The sequence below is a fragment of the Panthera pardus genome, unplaced genomic scaffold (assembly GCF_024362965.1).
Source record: "Panthera pardus isolate Hobbes unplaced genomic scaffold, ASM2436296v1 HiC_scaffold_11, whole genome shotgun sequence".
NCBI classification, from domain to species: Eukaryota; Metazoa; Chordata; class Mammalia; order Carnivora; family Felidae; genus Panthera; species Panthera pardus.
In genome coordinates, this window is record NW_026526666.1 from 90,537,379 (window position 1) to 90,560,008 (window position 22,630).

General features: G+C 49.7%; 1 pseudogene; it reads left to right on the top strand.

The window, feature by feature from the left end:
* The first annotated feature begins 18,995 nt into the window (after positions 1 to 18,995).
* Positions 18,996 to 22,212, top strand: LOC109274372 (cytochrome c oxidase subunit NDUFA4-like; annotated as a pseudogene).
* Positions 22,213 to 22,630: the final 418 nt, after the last annotated feature.

Genomic DNA, 22,630 nt, shown 5'->3' on the forward strand with positions numbered 1-22,630 from the left:
AAGAGTCAGACACTCAACTGACTGAGCCACCCAGGCGTCTCTTTTTTGTTGTCTTTTAAACCTCTGTTTATTGATTTCTGCTCTCGTCTCTGTTATTTCCTTATTTCTACTAGCTTTGGGCTTTGTTGTATTTTTTTTTTCTGGTCCCTTGAGGTGTAAAGTTAGGTTGTTTACTTGAGACTTTTCTTGTTTCTTGAGGTAGTCATTTATTACTATGTACTTTCCTCTTCAAACTGCTTTTGCTGATTCCACAAATTTTGGTATGTTCCATTTCCATTTTCATTTGTCTCAAGGTTTTTTTTTTTTTTATTTCTCTTTTGATTTCTTCTTTGAATGAACCCATTGATTGTTCAGGAGCATGTCGTTTAATCTTTACGTATTTGTGAATTTAGCAGTTTTATTCTTGTAATCGATTTCTAGTTTCATACGTTGTGGTTGGAAAAGATGTTTTCTATAATTTCAACCTTCTTAAATTTATTACAACTTTTTTTGTGACCTAACATATGATCTATGTTCCATGTTCACTTAAGAATGCATGTTCTGTTGCTTTTGGATGGAATGTTCTGTAAATATCAGTTAAGACCATCTGATCTAACATGTCATTTAAAGCTGATGTTTCCTTTTGATTTTCTGTCTGGATGATCTATCCATCAAACTAAGGGTGGAACTGGGTCCCTCTACTATTATTGTATTGCCATCTATCTCACCCTCTATGTCCGTTAACATTTGCTTTATTTTTTTATAATTTAAAAAATGTTTTAATGTATATTTATTTTTGAGAGAGAGAGAGAGATTGAGTATGAGCAGGGGAGGGGCAGAGAGAGACGGAGACACAGAATCCCAAGCGGGCTCCAGGCTCCGAGCTGTCGGCACAGAGCCCGACGCGGGGCTCAAACCCACGAACTGCGAGATCCTGACCTGAGCTGAATTCGGACACTCAACTGAATGAGCCACCCACGCGCCCCTGTTAACATTTGCTTTGTATATTTAGGTGCTCCTATGTGGGGCACATACATGTTTACAAGCGTTACATTCTCTTGTTGGATTGGCCCCTTTATCATTATGTAATGCCCTTCTTTGTCTGTTCTTACAGTCTTTGTCTTAAAGTCTGTTTTGTCTGATATAAATATAGCCATTTTATTTTTCTTTTGGTTTCCATTGGCACAGAATATCTTCTTCCATCCTTCTTCTGTCCAGTCTTTCCATCCATCAGACTTTCAGTCCGCATGTGTCCTTACATCTGAAGTGTGTCTTTTACAGGTAGTATAGATGTGGATCTTGTTTTTTGTTTTTGTTTTTATTCATTCATCCACTCTATGTCTTTTGACTGGGGAACTTAGTCTAATTACATCTACATCCCTATTTACTGATAAGGATGTACTTACTGCCATTTTGTTCATTGTTCTCTAGCTGCTTTTGTGGTTCCTCTTGTTCCTTTCTTCTTCTCCTGCTCTTTTCCTTTGTAGTTTGATTACTTTTTTTAGTAGTATCCTTATATCTCTTTCTCTTTATCTTTTGTGTATATACTCCAGGTTTTTATTTTGTGGTTAGCATGGGGCTTACATGTAATGGCTTGTATCCAAAACAGTGTATTTAAAAAAATTTTTTTAATGTTTATTTATTTTGGGGAGAGAAAGAGACAGAGCGTGTGAGCTGAGGAGGGGTAGACAGAGAGGGAGACACAGAATCTGAAGCAGGCTCCAGGCTCCCAGCTGTCAGCACAGAGCCCGACGCGGGGCTCAAACCTACGAACCGCGAGATCATGACCCGAGTCAAAGTTGGAGGCTCAACCGATTGACCCACCCAGGCGCCCCTATAACAGTCTATTTTAATTTGATAATAACTTAAGTTTGATTCCGTTCTAAAGCTCAACATTTTTGCTGATAGCAGCAAAATCATGAGTTTTGAGATGATAGGAAAGACATGCATAGTCCGGAGCTCTAATATAGGGCAGAAAGGAGATTGGTAGGAGTGGTGGGGGAGGAAGGGGCAGATTGGGCCCCATTCCCAGAACAGGTGGTGGAATGCCAGCTCTCTCATGGTCCAAGGCCACGGCCCCCCCCTGCTGCACATGGGAAGTAACAGCCAACAGTAAGACCCAAGGTTCCCTCCAACCTGTGGCCACACAGGTGGCATTGAATGGCCAGCTGATAACAGGGGAGGGCGGGGGGAAGAAAGTTCTCATCAGAACACGTCAACCTCTTCCAGGAAAGAATATGGGCTCTGGAACTGGTCAGACCTGGGTTAAATCCTAGCTCTGCCACCTCCAGGCTCTTGATCCTTGGGCATATTACCCTCTCTGAGCCTCAGGTTTCTCACCTCTAAGTCAGGAGCCATATTAGCAACCACCTCAAAAAAAAAAAAAAAGTGTTGAGCTCTTTTTCTATATCAGGACGTTCTAAGGAATGGAGCCATGAACACGACATGGTCCCAGCTGCCCTGGAGCTTGAGTCTAGCAGGGGAGACTATGACAAATCAACGAAAATAAACAAAGGCCATGCCTGATTGTGGTGGTAGGTGCTCTGAGAACAAAATGCGGGAGGCTGGGACGGGAATGAGAATAACACATTTAAACGGGGGGCCAGGGAGAGGGAAGTTCTGGCTGAGGAGACAATGTCTAATTGGGTCTTAAAGGGGGAGTAAGAGGCAGCCATGGGAGGCCCTGAGGGCAAAGCATTCCAGGTAGAGAGAACAACAGTGCAACGTCTGGAGGCTGGACTGGTTTGTCTTGTTCAAGCAGAGGGAGGTCAGTCTGGCTGGAGCAGAGCAAAGTGGAGAGTGGCAGGGGACGAGGTCAAAAAAGAAATGACTCCTGAAGCTGAATTCACATGTGACCCAGCACTTCCACTCATGAGTATAGACCCCCAAGAAAATCCTGCACGCATGCCCCAGGAGGCATGCACAAGAGTGTTCCCAGCAGCCCTGTCCTCAAGCCTCAGTAAGAAAACCCTAGACGCAGCTCCAATGTCCATTACAGCAAATGGATGAATATATGTAGGGCAGTCACCGGATGGAATATTACTCAGCAGTCAAAAAGAATGAATCATGGGAATGTAAGCCGGTGCAGCCACTCTGGAAAACAGTATGGAGGTTCCTCAAAAAATTAAAAATAGAACTACCCTACGACCCAGCAATTGCTCTACTAGGTATTTATCCAAGGGATACAGGTGTGCTGTTTTGAAGGGACACATGCACCCCCATGTTTATAGCAGCATTATCAACAGCCAAAGTATGAAAAGAGCCCAAATGTCCATCGATGGATGAATGGATAAAGAAGATGTGGTATATACATACACAATGGAGTATTACTCAGCAATCAAAAGGAATGAAATCTTGCCATTTGCAACTACATGGATGGAACTAGGGGGTATTATGCTAAGTGAAATTAGTCAGTCAGAGAAAGACAAATATCATATGACTTCACTCATACAAGGGCTTTAAGAGACAAAACAGATGAACATAAGGGAAGGGAAGCAAAAATGATATAAAAACAGGGAGGGGGACAAAACATAAGAGACTCTTAAATATGGAGAACAAACAGAGGATTATTGGAGGGGTTGTGGGGGGGGGATGGGCTAAATGGGTAAGGGGCATTAAGGAATTTTCTCCTGAAATCATTGTTTCACTATATGCTAACTAATTTGGATGTAAATTTAAAAAAATAAAATTAAGTGTTATGTTGAAAAAAAATAACATTTAAAAAAAAAAAAAAAAAGAAAAAAAATAACATTTTATTACTACAACCTGGAGCTAGGTGGCTTCATGAGGGACTATAAAACCAATAAAGCATTCAGCATAGTATAATACGAAAGTGAAGGTAATACTATTTTAATAAACATTTAAGTCCATCTTAAAAAAAAAAAAGAATGAATCACAGTGACACGCCACAATGCAGGTAATTTCTAGGAATATCAATTAAAAAAAATAGTCCCAGAAAAGTAAATGCTGTTTAACATCCCTATTATAGAGTTAAAAACAACTAGAATTTAAAATACACGTTTTAAGGAATGCAAATATTGGGTGAATAAAACTATATAAAAACGGAAGCAAAGGCGTGATGAGTGTGGGGTTCTGGATAATGGTTGACTCGAGTCCGTGGTGGGGATAAGGAGGATAGGTTAGATGTGCTCAGAGTTCTAGGCTTGCTTTGGTAGTTTTTGGTTTCGTTTTGGCTTTCTTGAAGGTTAATTTTCGTACAATAAAGCTCACCAGCTTCAACTGCAAAATTTGCAACTTTTGTCGAACGTATGCATCCATGAAACCACCACCACAATCAGGATATAAAACATTTTTAGGGCTCCTGGGTGGCTCAGCCAGTTAAGCGTCTGACTCGATGTTGGCTCAGGTCGTGATCTCACAGTCGTGGGATCGAGCCCCACATTACAGAGCCCACTTGGGATTCTCTCTCTCTCCTCTCTCTGCACCTCTCTCCGCTCACATACTCAATCTCTCCCTCTCAAAATAAATACATAAGCTTTCCCCAAAAATCAAATACAAGAATTCAAAAAGAGGGAGAACATTTTCACTGCCCCAAACATTTCCCTTCCGCCCAGTTGCTTTCTACCATCCCCACACCTGGCCCCTGGCAACCAGTGGCCTGCTTTCTGTTTCTTCAGTCTCACCTTTTCCAGAGTTTCCACACAAACAGAAGCATACGGGATGCATCTTTTGTTTCTGCGTGCTTTTCATTTAGCGAAATAGCGAAATGCTTTCAAGACGCCTCCGCATCGGTATGCTAGATGAGCTAGGACAGCATTTAAAATCACTGTATGTCGAACTAAATTAAAGTAGCCCATGAGTGGCCTAATGAGACCTGGAAGTGTATGAGATTATGATGAGAGAATGTATAGACGGAGGATTATGATTAACCCAGCTCTGTTACCTGAAATCCAAATTGAGAGAGAAAGCGAGAATAAGAAAGAAAGAGGTGGGTAAGGGCCAGACTCTGTAGGATCTCTTAGCAGGTCCAGTAATAAAAGATTTGGATTTTTATTCTAAGCATAAAGAGCTGCAGGGGCGGGGGAGGTGATTAAGTAGGGCAAGGACCTGAGATCTCATTTATACTCTCAAAAAAAATCTCTTTCTGGGAGTTGCTGACAGTGGAGGATTATGGGGTAAGAGTGAAAGGGGCCAGTTGGAGCTATTTTGGTCATCCAGCGAAGCAGGTGGGGCCTGGGGCGGTAGAGACGGAAATGGAGAGACCTGGGTGGAATTCCGGGTATATTTTGGAAATAGATCCATACCTGAGATCAGATCGCTGAACGGAATCCACATTAATTTGCAGAAAAGACTTAGCACATCCTGGCTGGCTGTTGGAAACGGCCTCCCGGCCCCGGGCCAGCACTTTGTAGGTGCTCAGTAAATGTCTGCTGAATAAGGCCAACTGGCTCGGCCGACTTTCCCGAGTAATCCCTGACATTCCCCAACGCCCTGCTCTCTAAGGGTTGCCAGACTCCCTCCCGCTAGCATCACTGACTCAGCGTAGAGCCCTCCTTGGGGGCTCCTACACTTTGGAAGCATGCGAGAAGGGCAACGCCCGGCTGCTTTAGGGATTCCGAATGGTGGGAGGTCAGGGGTGAGCTGGGCAGGTTGTCATTGCCGCGTGCACCCCCGCCATCGCCCGCACAGCCGTGTCTGCCTGGAAAGAGTGTGGGAGCAACGGAAGCAGCTGTGAAAAATCCTTCAAACTGTGATAAAAATAGCCGTGGCCTCCCTTACTCCCTGTTCCCTATGAGCCTGGACATGTTTGTTTGCTCAGCTTTGAAGCTCAGAGCCATTCCCCAGACCCTGAGCTCAGGAAGAGAGAGGCAAAGAAGGGAGGCTGCTGGGGAGCCGGAGGGGCGGGGCAGATACTCCTGGATTCAGCCTCAGAACATCTAAAACAGCCTGCAAGACGATCTGACTCGTCTCTTCTATCTGGCAGATGGGGACATCGAGACCCGGAGAACAGCGAGGATGGCTCAAGGCCCCCGGTTGCTCACTGCTCGGCCTGGCAGAGGGTGACTGATGGATGGTCCAGGGAAGGCCCCCCCGCCCCGCCCCCCGCCCCAGCTTCACACGATAAACCGTCCAGCCTCGAGGCTGCCAGCTTCGAGCGGCTCCCAGCCCCTCTGTGGGCTCTGCAGGCAGACGTGCGGCCACCCTGGCCCTCTGCTTGGTCCCGAGGGAGATGGGCCACCTCCCAGCACAAGCCCTGTCAGGACATCACACCTTCAGGGCCCTGTGGACGCTATTCACCGGTGCTGCTGCTGAACCTCTGGGGGTTTCTGGCCTCGGAGCAGCTGGAGCGAAATCCCAACAGATGAACCTCTTCCTGACCCCTGGGAAATGTCAGATCTGCATACATTAGGTGGTGGCAAGCCATGTCCTGAATGGGAGCGGGAGGTGCAGGTGTGCAGGAAAATATGGGAAACTGGGAGGGAGGTCGGGAAGGGGGAGGGGGCAGCTGAGACTGTTTCGTAGGGGGAAGCTGCTTCTGTCATTTTGGGTTCCTACCTGATGGGGAGTTTCATGAAGGGAAAACTTCCTCTTAGTCATCTTTGAAGTCCCAGAAAGGGGGACTTCTGGCCCATAGGAGGTACGTGCCTGGCGCATGGTAAGTACTAAACGACGTGCGCATTACCTTAAAAGAGGCAAAGAATGAATGAATGAAGCTAAAAGACTCTCCACATGCCTGACTCTTCCTACCCGGAGAGCGCAGTTGACCCTGACATTCGTGAAGGGCGCACCTGGAGGCCATCCCTCTATGTGTCCCAGAGATGCTCAGCAGCAGTGTGTGGATGATGGTTCTGATGACCAGCATTCTAGAGAATATTAATAGATGTTCCATGATAAATGAGCCCATGAGAATGGAGCCCCATGAGGCAGGGGCTTTTGTCTGATTTGTTCACTGTTACGGGCTCGGCTCCTAGGACAGAATCCAACGAGGACACAAAAAAGAATGAAAGATCAGATGGGATTGGGAAACATGAGATCAAACGAGGTTTAAATGGTTCTTTCCTGCGGGACTTTTCAGAGCCTTTAAGGTGCCGGTGTGTACTGTTAATCACACATAATGATCTTTTTTAAAAATTTTTTAAATGTTTATTTCTTGAGAGAGAAAGAGAGACACAGAGTGCGAGTAGGGGAGGGAGGGAGAGGGGGAGGGAACCCAGAATCCGAAGCAGGCTCCAGGCTCTGAGCTGTCAGCACAGAGCCCGACGTGGGGCTCAAACCCACAAACCGTGAGATCATGATCTGAGCCAAGGTCGGACGTTTAACCGACTGAGCCGCCCAGGTGCCCCCACACATAATGATCTTAAGTCCAACTCTCTGGTGCCTCATTGCCCTGCAGTTCCTCAGTTGCCAGCCCCATCCGTCTAAGATGGGACAGCCTGAGGGAGGCCCAGGATCATGTAAGTGCCCCATGGCAATGGCACCAAGATAAGATGGGACACGCTGAGGGAGGCAGGATATGTAAGTGCCATGGCAATGGCACAAGAAGCACTGAGGGGACCAGGAAGGAATGGATGTAGGTGTCTCTTGCCAAGGAAGCCATTGCTCGGCTGTACCCGAGAAGATTTGCTGGGCATTGCACTGGTGAGGGCTGGGAGCAAGGACGCTTTTCCACAGCCAGTGCTACGTTCCTGGGGTGAGCTGAGGGTGGGGTGGGGGAAGAGGGGGGGGGGGGGTTGGTGAAGGGGAGATGGAGGTGTCTCTTCCTGCTCTTACCGTTGCCTTCTGGCATAACTTCACAGGTATTTGTGGAACACTACTCTTTTCCAGGCACTGTCTGGTCACAGCAATCTTTGGAAGGATGACAGATCACGGCAGCAGGAATTGGGTGCATTTGCAGATATCTCATCGCTCTCATCTGACACCTGCCGCGGTGGCTGATGGATGGCATCGGCGGGCTCTTTGTCTCTGGGTTTGGTTCACTTAGGGGAAGCACCAGCGGAGATGGTGAGGACAGGAAGAGAAAGCAGTTTGGGGATCTATTTGCAGCGCCTTTCTGAGGGCTCAGCTATGCAATGGTGCATTCTACAGAGGCCCTGGCTCCCGGCGGGAGGCCTCGTTTCCCACAGCAACTACCTCTGGGCTCCTTTAACTACCGCCTCTCTCTGTCCCTTGGGGCCCAGGGATAGTATCAGCTTCCCATTCTTGCTAACCTTGGGATGCTTCACCATCCCTTGGGAGTTTCTTCAACACTGTCTGCACTTTGATTAAATATTCCTCTATTACCTCTTGGGGTTGACCTCTGTTCCCTTCCCGGACCTTAGTGTGGCTGAATGTGACAGAGACCCCTAAGAGCAGTGCGTAAAATAAGATAGAGACGTACTCTCTTCTAACCGCAGAGTCCAACTGCTTTGCTCCGTGAAGCCATCTGTTCTTTCTATCCCGAGGTTTCCAGAGGGGGCCCTCCTCTGCGAGGCATTTGTTATGGGTTCAGCTGTGTCCCCCGCAATTCCGATGTTGAGTCCTAACTCCTAGTACCTCAGAATGTGACCTTATTTGGACATAAGGTCTTTGCAGATGCAGTTAGCTCAAATGAGGTCATTTGGGTGGGCCCTACTCCAACATGACTTGTCCTTATAAAAGGGAAATTTGGACACAGAGACAAACACACAGAGGGGAGACGGCCAGCCACAAGCCAGAGAGAGAGGGGCCTGAAGCAGCTCCTTCCATCATGGCCCCCGGAAGGAACCAACCCTGCTTACACTTTGATTTCAGACTTCTAGCCTCTAGAACTGTGAGCGTACATTTCTATGGTTCAAGCAACCCAGTTTGTGGCCTCAGGAGACTCACACAGTATGCAACGGCTCCTGTACCAAACTCACATTCCAGACAGAGAAAGGAAAGGGCAAGAATGTGCTCTCTCTTTAAGCACTTAACCTAGAATTTGCACACATCTCTTCTGACCAAGGTCACACATCAGCACGTGGCCTCCCTTGGCTGCCTAGGAGCCTAGACAATGCCCTGTGTGCAAGGAAAAGGTCTGTTATCGTGGGAGAAAGGGAGAATGGGCACCGGGGCAGCTACCAGTCTCTGGCACCAAATGCTATAGACATTTTCAGATGTAAGCAGCGAGAAGCCCTATCCAAACCGTTGGGAAATGTATTGTCTCACAGGGTGCGACTTCAAGTCCAGACGCAGGGGGAGCATGGGAAGATACACCAAGGTCCGGGGTCACTCCTCCGCCATGCCAGTGGCTCTGCCCTACACAGGCTGCTGGCCTCCTCCTCAGGCTGGAAGGCAGATGGCTGTCAGCATCTGTCAAGGTCAAGCCAGAAAACAGAAATCTCAATTTAATTCAGGGAATTGGTTACCCAGGTGAGAGAAGTGCCGAGAAGCCAACAGGGAAGGTAGAAGAACCCAGAGATTAGCCAAGCTACTCCCAGGATGGACGGATAGAGGGAGGGGATGCTGTTAGCTGGAGCCCAGGAGCCGGGGTAGCCCAGCAACCCAGGCCTGTCCAATGGGAGCCATGTTGGAGATGTAGGGAGAGAAATACCCTGATTTCTCTCTTCCTCCAGTCCTCCTGTCTCCCACCAGTGCCTTCCATTGACTAAACCCAGCTGGAAGCCAGCTGTCCTGTGTGCCTGGGAAATCTAGCCTGCAGGACTCTGTCTGTCCATCCCCCTGCTCAACCTTGACACTGAGAAATAAACCCAAGGCTGGAGCTTCTGTGAGAGGGGAGGAGAGGGATGGAACTCGAGGCCTCTGCTGGGCGGGCACCTCAGAGCCCCAGTAGGCCTCTGAAGAGCCTTCAACAAGAGAACAACATGATCCAAGGTGTGTTTTCAAATTCTAGATCTTTCTGACTCTTGAGTGGAAAATATTCTCAAGAAGAACAAGAATACCTTCGGAGACGCCAGCTGGTACTCTACAGAAGTTGTCCTGATAACCAGATGGGTGCTGTGGATAAGTAGATGGCCGAGGACACAGGAGGTGGCTCAAGAAAGACAAAGATTGGGACTCACAGGAGAACCACGCAGAACATGCACAAATATGCCAGGTGACCCAATTCAGTGTCCCAGATACACAGCCACTACACGGGGACTTGCACAGAGCAGGCACTCACTCAATGCATATGGAGTGCAGACGTGTCCACAGCGTGCACGCATACACACACACACACACACGCACACACAGCAGTGCCCCACCCACTATGGCTTGTCCTCACCTGTTTGCTGACCTGCCCTTCACATGGAATATACCCTGGAGAGTGCATATTCTTAGAAGGCTTTCAGCCACACGTAACAGATGATGCCATCCAGAGACTTAAAGGGACGCCTGGGTGGCTGAGTCAGTTAAGCGTCCAACTCTTGATTTTGGCTCAGGTCATGATTCCAGGGTCGCGGGACTGAGCCCCGTGTTGGCGTCTGCACTGAGTGTGGAGCCTGCTTAAGATTTTCTTTCTCTCTTGGGACACCTGGTTGGCTCAGCCAGTTGAGTGTCCAATTCTCGGTCTAGGTTTGAGACCTGTGACGGGCTCTGCACTGGCAGCACGGAGCCTGCTTAGGATCCTCTCTCTTCCTCTCTCTCTGCCCCTCCCCCACTTGCACTGTCTCTGTCTCTCTCAAAATAGATAAACTTAAAAAAAAGAAAGATTCTTTCTCTCTTTCCCTCTGCGCCTCTCTCCTGCTCCTGCTCTCTCTCTCTCTCTCTCTCTCTCTCTCTCTCTCCTAAATAAATAAATAAATAAATAAGACTTGAATGTAAGGGTTTTCTCACCTAACAGAAGGGGGTGGTGGGACAGTCACCACCAGTCGATTAACGCAGGGGCACAGTGATGACACAGGGGACCCAGGCTCTCGCAATCTCTGTGCTCTACCAGCCTCAGTGCAGTGGCCCCTCCTCTGGGGCTGCCTCCTTCCTTGCCCCAGGAGCAGACGTGGAGACAAGGATTTGGGTGCGGGTAGTTGATGTCGGAGGTGATCCTGAGAAGCGTGTGTAGGGAGCAGGGAAGTAAGATGGGGAAGGGAAGGAGGCCAAGACAAGGCGCGATAGTGGACAACTGAGGCCCGGTCCCACAGGGAACTCGGGGAGCCAGTGCCTTAGAGGCGTCCCATCTCCATACGAGGAGGCTGCGTCTTCCTACTCGTCTCCCCAGAGAGCACCTGGTGTGCCCAGGGTTGGAGTACTCGCTCGCACATCTCCAGCACGCATGTGCTCAGAATTTGAGCCTGTACACGCACCCTCCCCCCAACACACGTATGTGACTCATACGCACACTAGGGAGCACACACCCCCCTCCCCATTAAAACAAACATCTCCGCCTTAGTCTGCTTGGAATGCTGGAACAAAATACCGTAGACTGGGTGGCTTCAACAGCAAATATTTATTTCGCACGGTTCTGGGGGCTGGGAAGTCCAAGGTCAAGGTGCCAGCAGATCCAGTGTCCTGGTTTGCAGGTGGCCATCTTCTCATACCCTCACGTGGCAGAGAGCGAGAGCAAGGGAGCGAACTGCCATGTGTCTTCTTGTAGGAGCACCGATCCCATTCACAAGGGCTCCACCCTCACGACCCCCTGGCCTCTCAAAGGCTCCGCCTTCTAATATTATCACACACGCTTAGGATTTCAACATATGACCTTGGGGGAGACTAAGCATTCGGTTCATAACAATCTTTCACTGCTTCTTACTCTGGTCTCTGGTTGGGCCAGGCAAAGCCTAGAGCATCAAACATTTATGGGGCGCCTGGGTGGCTCAGTTGGTCGCGGGTCTGACTTCTGCTTAGGTCATGATCTCACCGTTTGTGGGTCTGAGCCTGGCGTCGGGCTCTGTGCTGACAGCTACTGTAGATTCTGTGTCTCCCTCTCTCTGTCCCTCCCCTGCTCACACTCTGTTTCTCTCTCTCAAAAATAAATAAGTGATAATAAAAAAACCATTTTTGACAAAAAGCCCACCCTTAGGAGCCTCACTTAAGGAGTGAATTCAGGGAGCCATGTCAGCCCCGCCCTCCGTCAGGCTGGGATTCCCTCTAGCCCCGGATGTAATCTCTCAAACTACCAGCAGGGGGCACCCAAGAGCCACGATCGCGTCTCAGGTTTTTTTCTTTTTTGTTTTTGTTTTTCTAGTAGGTTCCCTGGTTTGTGTAAGGGTATGTTTGCCTCTGGGTGTGGTGGAGAGAGAAGATAGGTCTCAGGAGTTCCTCACGAGAGTTTAGCTGAGTGTGATGGACGCACTCCTCACCAACGCTAGGGACTGCATCACCCGGGCTCCAGCGCTGCGGCTGACCTCACGATAGGCCAACAGATGAGTAAATGGATAGACGGATGATTGGGAGAATAGACAGAAAGAGGCTGACTCAAGAGAACAAGGTCAAAGAGGAGAATCAGGAAGAGGGATGGAAAGCAGACGGATAAGGGCAGAAATGGGGGAAAGGGAGAGATGCAGGGAAGGCGGGCAGGGGCGTCAAGGGGGGCGGTGCTAACATGAGGCCTCGGTGCTTTGGCCGGAAATATCTCTTCTCCCGGAGGCCCACCCCCCCGCCCCCGCTGCTGCCCACCAGACTGCTCCCCCTCTTTCCAGGGTGACTGGGGTTGGCATCTTGTGCAGGATCCCTCAGTGTGGATCCGTCCCTCTCGTCCTTATGCTCCCACAGTTCTGGGAGATGCTACTTGGGACCTCTCTGGTCTGGTTAAAATAGGGGCGGTGGAGTCAGACCCAGGTTTGGTTTGAACTCAAAGCTCAACCATAGCTGTGTGACCTTGGCCAAGAAACCCACCCTCTCACTCCTCAATTTCCTCAGCCAGGGTAATACCAGTGACTCCTTCACAGGGTTTTCATGAGCATTTGAGCTATAAAACACTTAGCACCGGGCTTGGCATATAAGAACCATTGAATAGAAAGAAGGTGGAAACTATTGCTCTTGGTTCCGGAGAGTCCCATCCTCAAATGATCTGCCTTGTTGTTAAGTAGTTTTCCTCCACCTGGGTTCGGAAACTACTGTCATCAAAATGAATAGTGAGCTGCGCTGGTTAATGCATGTGAGCTCCCTAAAATGCTCATCTCTGCTTAATTCATTTGTTAACAAGATTATCTGTTGCAGGGCTGCTCGAAATAAAATATAACTGGAAACAACCTAAATGTACATTGACAGGAGAGTGGATGAATTGTGGTCTATTTGTAGAGTGGAATACTGAAGAGCGAAAATGATTGAGCTAGACCTACGTGTATCCATATGGATAGATCTCAAAAGCATTTCATTGAATTAAAAAAACAAATTATAGAATAATGCATTCAGTATACCATAATATATATAGCATTTGAAAACATGCAAATTGATGATATGCCATATGGCAACATGTAGAAACAGAATAAACAGGGAAAGCAACGATCGTCAGAAGTCAGGATGGTGGCACCCTCCCAGAAGGGAGGGAGTGGGGTTGGCAAGGTCTTCTTGTGGCTTTAACTGTATTTATACGCTTATCTTTGAGTCCCTTGAATATGGTACGAGTCCTTCTCTGTTTTGTTCTTCACAACAACCCTGAGCATGAAATATGAGGAAGAGGCTCAGAGCAGCAGAGGTGGGAATTGAACCTCTGAAGGTGTCTCCTGACCCCGGCTGCCCTCCCTATCCAGCAGGCTGCTCCGGTTTTTACTGAACCACTCCTAGTGATCTCAGGGACAAAGAAAAGTGCCAAGGAGCTGGGGCAGAGCAGCTGAGCTCTGCTGGGCTGGACAAGGAAGGCAGGTACTGGCCCACTGGGTTCGGGGCTTGGCTCGTGCCTGGTAGGGGCTTGGGCCCAGGCCAACCCAGGGGAGGTTTCTCACCTTCCGGTCTTTCCTGGTACTCTCCTGGTTGGGTCAGAGGTCAGTGCTCAAGCCAGCAAGTTCTCTGGAGTAGGAGGTGGAGGCCTCCTTGTCTCTGAACTTGGCTCTCCTGCTCCTGTAGCCCCCCCACCCACTTCCCACCCCAGCACAAGCAACCCGGGGGCACAGGCAGGTGGAACACCACGGAGTGAGCTCTGGTCCTGAGGACACCTGAGGATGCCCAGCCAATCAGGTCCTCAACTGCAGACTCCAAAGCCTTCAGGGGAAGACATGTTCCAGCTGTTCCAAGACATGGACTGGCATGCTTGCTTGCTTGCTTGCTTGCTTGCTTGCTTTCTTTCTTTCTTTCTTTCTTTCTCTTCCTTCCTTCCTTCCTTTCTCATTCTTTCTTTCTTTCTCTTTATTTCTTTTTCTTTCTTCCTTCCTCTTTCTTTCTTTCTTTCTTTCTTTCTTTCTTTCTTTCTTTCTTTCTTTCCTGTCTTTCTTTCTTTTCTTCCTTCTGCAAACCTACTAAGTACTAGGGCCTGCCTGTACTGGTCACTGGGAGCCAAGGATGAGAGACAGCCCCTAACCTCCAGGGGCTCAGAGTCTGCTTGGGAGATCAGATGTGTAAATAGATGAGTGCCTAATAGACATTCAATACATGTTTGGATCAAAGTAAATGAAAACTGTCCAATAAAACATTAGCACTGGAAGAGCTGCTAGAGACTGGCCCATGTGGCCCAGAGAAGGGCAGTGACTTGCTCAAGTCACAGAGTGGTCCAATGGCATAACCGAAACTAGGGCCCAGGACCCCAGGCTCCGTCTAAGCTCTTTCTACTGCATCCCACCCATGCTTTTTGCTTGTTTGTTTTTTTAAGTCGACTGTGAAATATTTCAAGTATACAAAAAAGTTTAAAGAACAGTAGCATGTCGGGTTGCCTGGGTGGCTCAGTTGGGAGAGCACATGACTCTTGATCTTGGGGTTGTGAGTTTGAGCCCCATCTTGGGTGTGGAGATTACTTAAAAATAAAATCTTAAAGGAGTTCCTGGGTGGCTTAGTCAGTTGAGCCTCTGAGTCTTGATCTCAGCTCAGGTCATGATCTCAGGGTCCTGAGTTCAAGTCCTACATTGGGCTCTGCACTGGGTGGAGCCCACTTAAGCCTACTTAAAAAAAAGGAAGGGGGCGCCTGGGTGGCTCAGTCAGTTGAGCATCCGACTTCGGTCCAGGTCATGATCTCACAGCTTGTGAGTTCAAGCCCCATGTCGGGCTCTGTGCTGACAGCTCGGAGCCTGGAGCCTGCTTTGGATTCTGTGTCTCCCTCTGTCTCTGCCCCTAACCCACTCGCTTCTTGTCTCTGTCTCTCTCAAAAATAAATAAACATTAAAAAAAAAAATTTAAAAAAAAAAGGAAGAAAGAAGAAAAAAAAAGTTAAAAAAGAAGAATAGTACTGTGCCCCTTAGGAACCTACCATCAAACTTTGTCACATTCCCAGTGACTACCAGTGCCTCTCTTTCCAGCTTGAATCAGATGCTCTCCCTACTTCCTAGGACATGTTCCTTTTGTGGACTCCATGTAAGAGCTTCTTTAAACAGAGACTGTGAAGTATTTTCTGACACCAACTGATTCTCTGACACCCACTGAGTGCCCAACAATTCAACTCATTTCTGGCACTATCGATCTGGTGTTAATTACCATCAGATCGCACAAGTTAAGGGGCTCCGTTCCATATGCTTGCCCGCACTTTAGACAAAAATCCCACCATCCTTTTCTCTCTGGTTTGGTAATTTGCTAGAATGTCTTGCAGAACTTAGAAAAACACTACTCATGTTTACTAGTGTATTATATAAAGGATTCAAATGAACAGCTACATGAAGAAATTGGATTCAAATGAACAGCTACATGAAGAAATTCACAGGGTGCATGACTAAAGACTCGCAGATGCCATTCATGAGAACGACAGGTCTGGAATGGCCTTTTTTTTTTTTTTTAATGTTTTATTTATTTTTGAGAGATAGAGAGAGACAGAACGTGAGTGGGGGAGGGGCAGAGAGAGGGAGACACAGAATCCGAAGCAGGCTCCAGGCTCTGAGCTGTCAGCACAGAGCCCGACGTGGGGCTCGAACTCGCAGACCGTGAGATCATGACCTGAGCCAAGGTCGGAAGCTTAACCGACTGAGCCACCCAGGTGCCCCTGGAATGGTCTTTAGAGACCGTTTAGTGCCCTCTTCTCCTTCTCCAGTTGGGCAAACTGAGGCCCAGGTCATGCAGCAAGCTAATAACACAGCTGGGCCTTGGGGTGCCTGGGTGGCTCAGTTGTTTAAGGGACTCTTGATTTCGGCTCAGGTAATGACCTTGAAGTTCGTGGGTTCGAGCCCCCATCGGGCTCTGTGCTGACAGTGCAGAGCCTGCTTGGGATTCTGTCTCCCTCTCTCTCTGCCCCTCCCCGCTTTCCCTCTCTCTTTCTCTCTCTCTCAAAATAAATAAACATTACACACACACACACACACACACACACACACACACACACACAGCTTGGGCCTAGAATTCAATTTCCTCATCCACCAAATAATGAACAGCTGGTATTTATTGAGAATTTACAGCATGCCAAGGGATCAGCCTTCTGGGGCAGGTATTCTTATTATCCCCAGTTTACAGATGAGGAATTTGAGGCTCAGCTAAGGGAAGCAACCCGCCCGGGGTCTTACAGCTGGTAGAGCCAGGACGAGGCAGAATCTCACTGTGAAATTCCTCTCCGGGAGGACAAGGCTTTCACCTCGCTCTGTAAGTGAAAGGACCCGCTCATCTAAAGCTGCTTCCACATCTCTGTGGGGGAAAGTGGGAGCAAGACCCCTTCGCATGGAAGGTGACCTCCCCCAACCCCAGCTGAGAATCCAGGGCGCGGTTTTGCGGTGTTCGGCCCCAAACCGGAAGTGCCGACCTTGTCATTGGCAGCCTGAGCGGGGAGGCCTGAGGGGGTAGTTGCCCCAGGATGGGGGGGGAGGGGAAGGAGGTGAGATGAAGCCTCACAGCGAGAGGCCCGAACCTGAGGAGAGAGGAGGCCAAGAGACGCATCACATTTATACCAAGGTGGGGGGGGGGGGGGGCACTGGCTTTCGTCCTGTGCTGTGCTGTCATCCTTCTGTCACCCTGTGCCTTTAGGAAAGTCTGTCACACACACTAGCTGCATGTCTCCGGTGGTTTACGGCACAGATGAGGGAATAGCGGTCACAGTGGCGGGACGTGGGGCACACCCGCAAAAAGGTGACAGTCGCAGAAGGTGGGGCAGCAAGAGGGCTCTGAGAATTGGTCCAGAAGCACAGACGCAGAGTGAGTGGTGACAAGAGGCCACAACAGGCCCCTGGGACTCCTCAGAAAAAGTGGTTCCAAACTTCCCAGAGCACGTGAAATGGCGCTTTGAGCTCTCTGATTTGATTATTAAAGGACAAGTCACCCCAGGAGGATGGAGGGGTTTGTGTAGACCCGTTCCAGGTGGAAAATGCTCAGCACAGTGTCTCCCCTCAGTAAATGCTTCATAAATGACCAAGTGACGGTGGCAGTAGGTACAGCAGTTAAACAGAGAGATCGGAGCCAGATTGCTTGGGCTCCTAACCTTGTCCAGGTTCCTTTAGGTGAGTCACTTCACCTCCGTCCTTCAGTTTCGCCTCTGAAAAGTGGGGGTGCTGGCAACACCTACCTCATAAGGTTGCAACGAGGGCTAAGTGAGCGAATGCGTATAATGCACTTAGCACGGTGTAGTAGCCAGATTCTCCAGAGAGACAGAACCAGTAAGAAATACAGATACGTCTTAGTCTGTGTTCAGATTGCAATTACAAAAATACCACGGGCTGGGTGGCTTCAATAACAACTATTTATTTCTCACAGTTCTGGAAGGCTGGGAGTCTAAGATCAAGGCACTGGCAGACTTAGTGTCTGGTAAGGGCTTTCTTTCTGGGTCACAGAGCGCTTTCTTGCCGTGTCCTCACATGACGGAAGGGACAAGGATGTTCTCTGGGGTCCCGCTTTTGTAGGGATACTAATTCCGTGAGGGTTCCACTCCAATGACCTACTCACCTCCTGCAGACCCCACCTTCAAATACCACCCCATTGGGGGGTAGGTTTCAACATATGAATTTCGGGGGGATACAACATTTTAGTCTCTCTCTCTCCATATATATATGTGGGGGGACATATAAAGAAATTTATTATTAGGTATTAGCTCATGCAGTTATGGAGGCTGAGACCCAAGAAAGCAGGTAGTGAGGTTCAAAAAGGGCTGAGAACAAGACAGCCAATCTGGGTCTCAGGGTCTAAGAACCAGGAGGATTGATGTTGGATTGATGGCCCAACTCAGGCAGTCAGAGAACAAATTCAACCTTTTTGTTCTATTCTGGCTTTCCACAAATTGGGTGATGCTGACCCACACTGGGGTTTGCTTTACTCAGCCCAACTCGAATGTTAATCTCTTCCAGAAACGCCTTCATAGACGTACCCAGAAATAAGCAGACGTGTAGGCACACCGGGACCCAGTCAAGTTCACACATAAAGTTGCACAGAGCAGCCGGGACACAGGAGGCATTGGGCACCTATTGGCCACTATTATTATGGTTTTTTGGAAAAGGAAACAGAAGTTCAAAAAGGCGAAGTCACGTGGCCGTAGTCGCAGCGTTGCAGTGGAATGCTGGTGAGCTGGGTCTCAGAAAAGAAAACCAAACAAACGAAAACATCTGATTTGCTGCTTTGCCAATTCCTGTGGTGTAAATATCCCCACCATGGCTGATTTCAAGCCACCAGTGGTTTAACAACCTGGTCACCAAATTCCAGAGTATTTAACAATCGGCTGCCTCGGGCTCGCTGCTGCCGGTCCCCCGTGCCTGTAACATAGGGAGGATTTCGTAAACATTAGTTATCGCTACGAGCCAGTCAGTCTGCAATGATCACTGGGTACCCTCCTTGCCCCTTTTACAGAACAGGAGATTGAGGTTTGCAGAAGTTCAACCACTTACTTACCCAAGGTCACAGCAAGAACCAGGTACCTGCTGTCCTACTTCCTATGTCTTCCCTCAGCAAGGTTGTAGATAAACCATTGTCCCCCCCCCCGCCCCCCGCCATGGGTCGAGGGAATTTCCCAGGCCCCATGAAGATAGGAGCCCTGTGCCCTGCCACCATTGGCTGTTCTACCCCACAATCCCCGAGGTGGCTTGGCAGGCGGGAAGTTCTTGCTGGCTGGGGCTCTTGCCAAGCCACGCCTGCCCCAGTGCTCCTGAGCTCAAATCTGTCCCGGCTTGTACCTGCCTCGTGTGGGCTTGGGGAAGGCTGTTTTGGCAGCCTGCGAGCAGAGGGCCCTTATCCTCGAGGGTGTTGGGGCATGAGGGTGTGTGACTCAGGGTGCTTGGGTGGGTAAGAGGCTGCAGCCAGGGGAGGGCCAGAACGCAGCCCAGGAGGGATTTTCAGCCCTGCAGACAGGCTGGCCCCGTGACAGGTAAGGGCTCAGGTGAGTCACACCAGTAATAGTCGCCCGAGGCTGGGCACAGATGTCCTCCAGCCAGGGTGGGACAGCCGAGAAAGTTCCAAGTGGCTTGGCTCTAGCTGTCTCCTGAACTGATGGGGGGGGGGGGGGGCGGTCTCACAGTTGCGGCTGCCGAAGTCAGCTTGCTCCTTATCTTTGGTACTTCCGGAACCAGGTGCTGAAAGGACAAGGGAACACCCCTCCTACCATCTCTGGTCCCAGGGGAAGGGAGTAACATAGCACGGGGTTGGGGGGGGGGGTGGGCAGGAATAGGGGGTGGTTAACTAGCAGCATATGTGCTAATGAGGCAGGGTCCTAAGGTCTCCGGAGAAGGAGGCTATTCCCTCCATTCTGGGGGAGCCCAGAGGAACGGGATGCCCTCAAACTCCTCACGCCTGGGGTAGAGAAAGGGCCCCTGCTGGACCCGGTGGGGGCACAAGAGGGGACAGGTTACAGGTAGAACTGCTGGGGCGTGGGGGAGTTGGGGGGGATGAGAAGGAGAGGGAGGGGCAAGGAATGATGGAAAGCCCAGCTGGTGTGGCAGCGGAGCTGAGGAGCCAACGGTTGGAGCTGGCCCCGGTTGGGCAAGGGAGGGGGCTGCTGTGGCTGGAGACTCTGCAGGGCACCCACCCAGGACATTCTGAGACTCTGGCATCCATCCTTGCAGTGCTAGGGAGGGAGAGGCAGCTGGGCTTGGCCGGGCGGTGGAGGATGGGGTTTGGTGGAAGACAGGGCTACAGCTGCCCACCCATCCATGTCTCCAGGCTAGACGCCTCCCAGTGCTGCTCGGTTCACGGGGTCACTTACTGAGTCCTCACTGGGTGAGAAGAGTGGCCCCCTCTGGATGGAGCCGGAACACTGGGTTCTAATTCTGACTGCTGGGTGAGCTTGGGTAAGTCTGTTGCTCTCTCTGAGTCTCAATTGCCCCATCTGGCAGACAAAATACCTACCTACCTCTTAGGGGCGCTGTGAGGATTCAATGAGAGGGTAGAAGGTCCTGGCGCGTGGTAGGTACTCCACCCATGTCAGTTTCTTGGGGATGGAGCTGGACAAGAGGTAGGGCAGGCAGCTTCTGCATACCTTTCTCCTCGCATGTCCTCATGCTTGGAGTCAGCTGGACCCTAACCAGCTGGACTGACTCAAGACGGGGCCCTGAGAGCCCGGGATCTGAGGACAGAACCTCCTCTCCCCCGACCCGGGGAAAGGGCTTATAGTCTCTCGACCCCACTTCTGGCTCCCTGCCCCTTCTGGTTCTGAAGGCCTCTATGGTCCCCAGAGTACCTAGAGATCCCCTGGAGTTGGGGAGGCCAGAAAGGGGCATTCTTGATCTTCTGGGACACAGCCTGGCTTTCTGGTAGGATGGACGAATAGCACATTCCTCCTAAAATAATTGTCCTCGAGCTATTTCCAGAGGCTCTTGGTGCCCAGGCCAGAAATGGCCAGTGATCTCGATGCCTGGGTACCTTCAGGACAAGCGGTGCAGAGTCCCAGCCCTCTCGCTGGCTGGCTGCCCGCCTGCCCGGCCCCCAGCCCAGAGCAGAACCAGGCCAGGCCGAGGCCCCACAAGGAAACTGCTGATACTGCTGCTTCCCTGGTCCACTGAGTTCCCCCACACCCCTCTTCCTCCTTTTTTGGAGGGCCCTCTGATCCCTCCTCTGGGCTCCCTGTTTCAGCATCTATAACTACCCCACCCCAGGGCAAAAAGGCCTTTCACCCTCAGTGGCTGCCGGCTAAGGAGGGCCCACAGACGCTTCCGTGTTATAGCGCTTTATAATCCTGGGTCTGATCCTTCAGAAACATCAGACTAAGAACCTTCTCCGGAACAACGTGGCGGAGCTCTTCAAAAACGACCATCTCATAGGGGTGCCTGGGTGGCTCGGTTGGTTAACGTCCATCTCTTGACTTTGGCTGGCGTCATGATCTCACGTTTCGTGGGATCAAGCCCTGCCTCGGGCTCTGCACTGACAGTTTGGAGTCTGCTTGGGATTCTCTCTCTCTCCCTCTCTCTCTGCTCCTCCCCTGATTGCAGGCTCTCTTTCTCTCAGAATAAATTAATTCACTTTAAAAAAAATGTCCATCTCACAAAAGACAAAGGCTGAAGAATTGTTCCCAGCTGAAGGAAACCGAAGACTCCTGAGAACGAAAAGCCATGCTTGCTCCTGGGTTGGTTCCAGCACCCGAAGAGTTGCCAAGAGGAACATCGGAGGGGCAGTCGGTGAAATGTACATTACATGATCAGACTCCACCGTTGCCGAATGTCCTGTACTTGGGTCATCGTAGTGTGGATGCGTAAGAAAATGTCCGAGATATCTGTTCATCCTTGGGTAGGGACTACTTAGTGCCAGGCCTTGTAGATTTGATCTTTCCTTCTCCTGGACCGGAGGCCTCTGCCACAGCCATGTTACAACAGATCCTCGGTCAGGCCAAGAAGCATCCAAGCTCGATCCCCCTCTTCGTACTTATTGGAGCAGGAGGTACGACAGCAGCCCCTGACATGGTCCAATCCAGATGTCAGGGTAGGAAGAATAACCCAGAACTGACTGGGTCCCAATGATCAACACGAGCTCTACTCACCGATTGTAGATTACAGCAAAATGAAGGAAGAAAGTTCCAGACTTGTAAATGAAATGTCTCGCTCTCAAGCCGCTTAGAATGAAGGTCTCCCAGAAGCCCTCCGTACAAAATTTTCCACTTATCCAGGAAATATTTCTCCTCTGAACTCACATCAGTGTTTTGTGTTAGGGTTTACACTGATTAATAAATATCTGAAATTTGAATTACAAAAAAAGAAAAGAAAATGTCCCCGTTCACCTGGCACGTGGGCGATACACGCCCACGTGTTCAAGGGGAAAAGATAGTGCTGTCTGCGACTTCCTCTCCAAATAATAATAATCAGAGTGTGTGTGTGTGTGTGTGTGTGGTGATAAACGTGGCAAAAGCGTTAATAAATTGTGGATTTGGATGAAGACTGCTTGGGAGTTCGTTGTCTTGTGAGTTTTCAGTAAGTTTGAAAATTTTTCAAAATCTAAAGTAAAACTGTATTTTCAATGTTTGAGAGAAAGCAATGATGGATGGAGCCTTTCCTTAGCAAATATGTACTGGATGCCCCCTAAGGACGAGGGCTGGGTCGGGGGCACACAGGTTCTGAGATTTGCTGGCTGAAGAATCTCAGGTTCTGGCCAGCTCTCATCAGGTACTCGACACTGGATCGCTGACTGCCGCGGGGAAGGAAAGACAGTTAGGCTCAAGAATGGGTCACTGGAAGGGAACAACACTCTGGGGAGACTCAATAAATGTTTGCTGAACCAGTGAAGAAAGAGAAGTGATTGATGCTGATCACGGCCGATGGGAGTTATATCAGGGGCAGCTGAGAACTCCCTGACT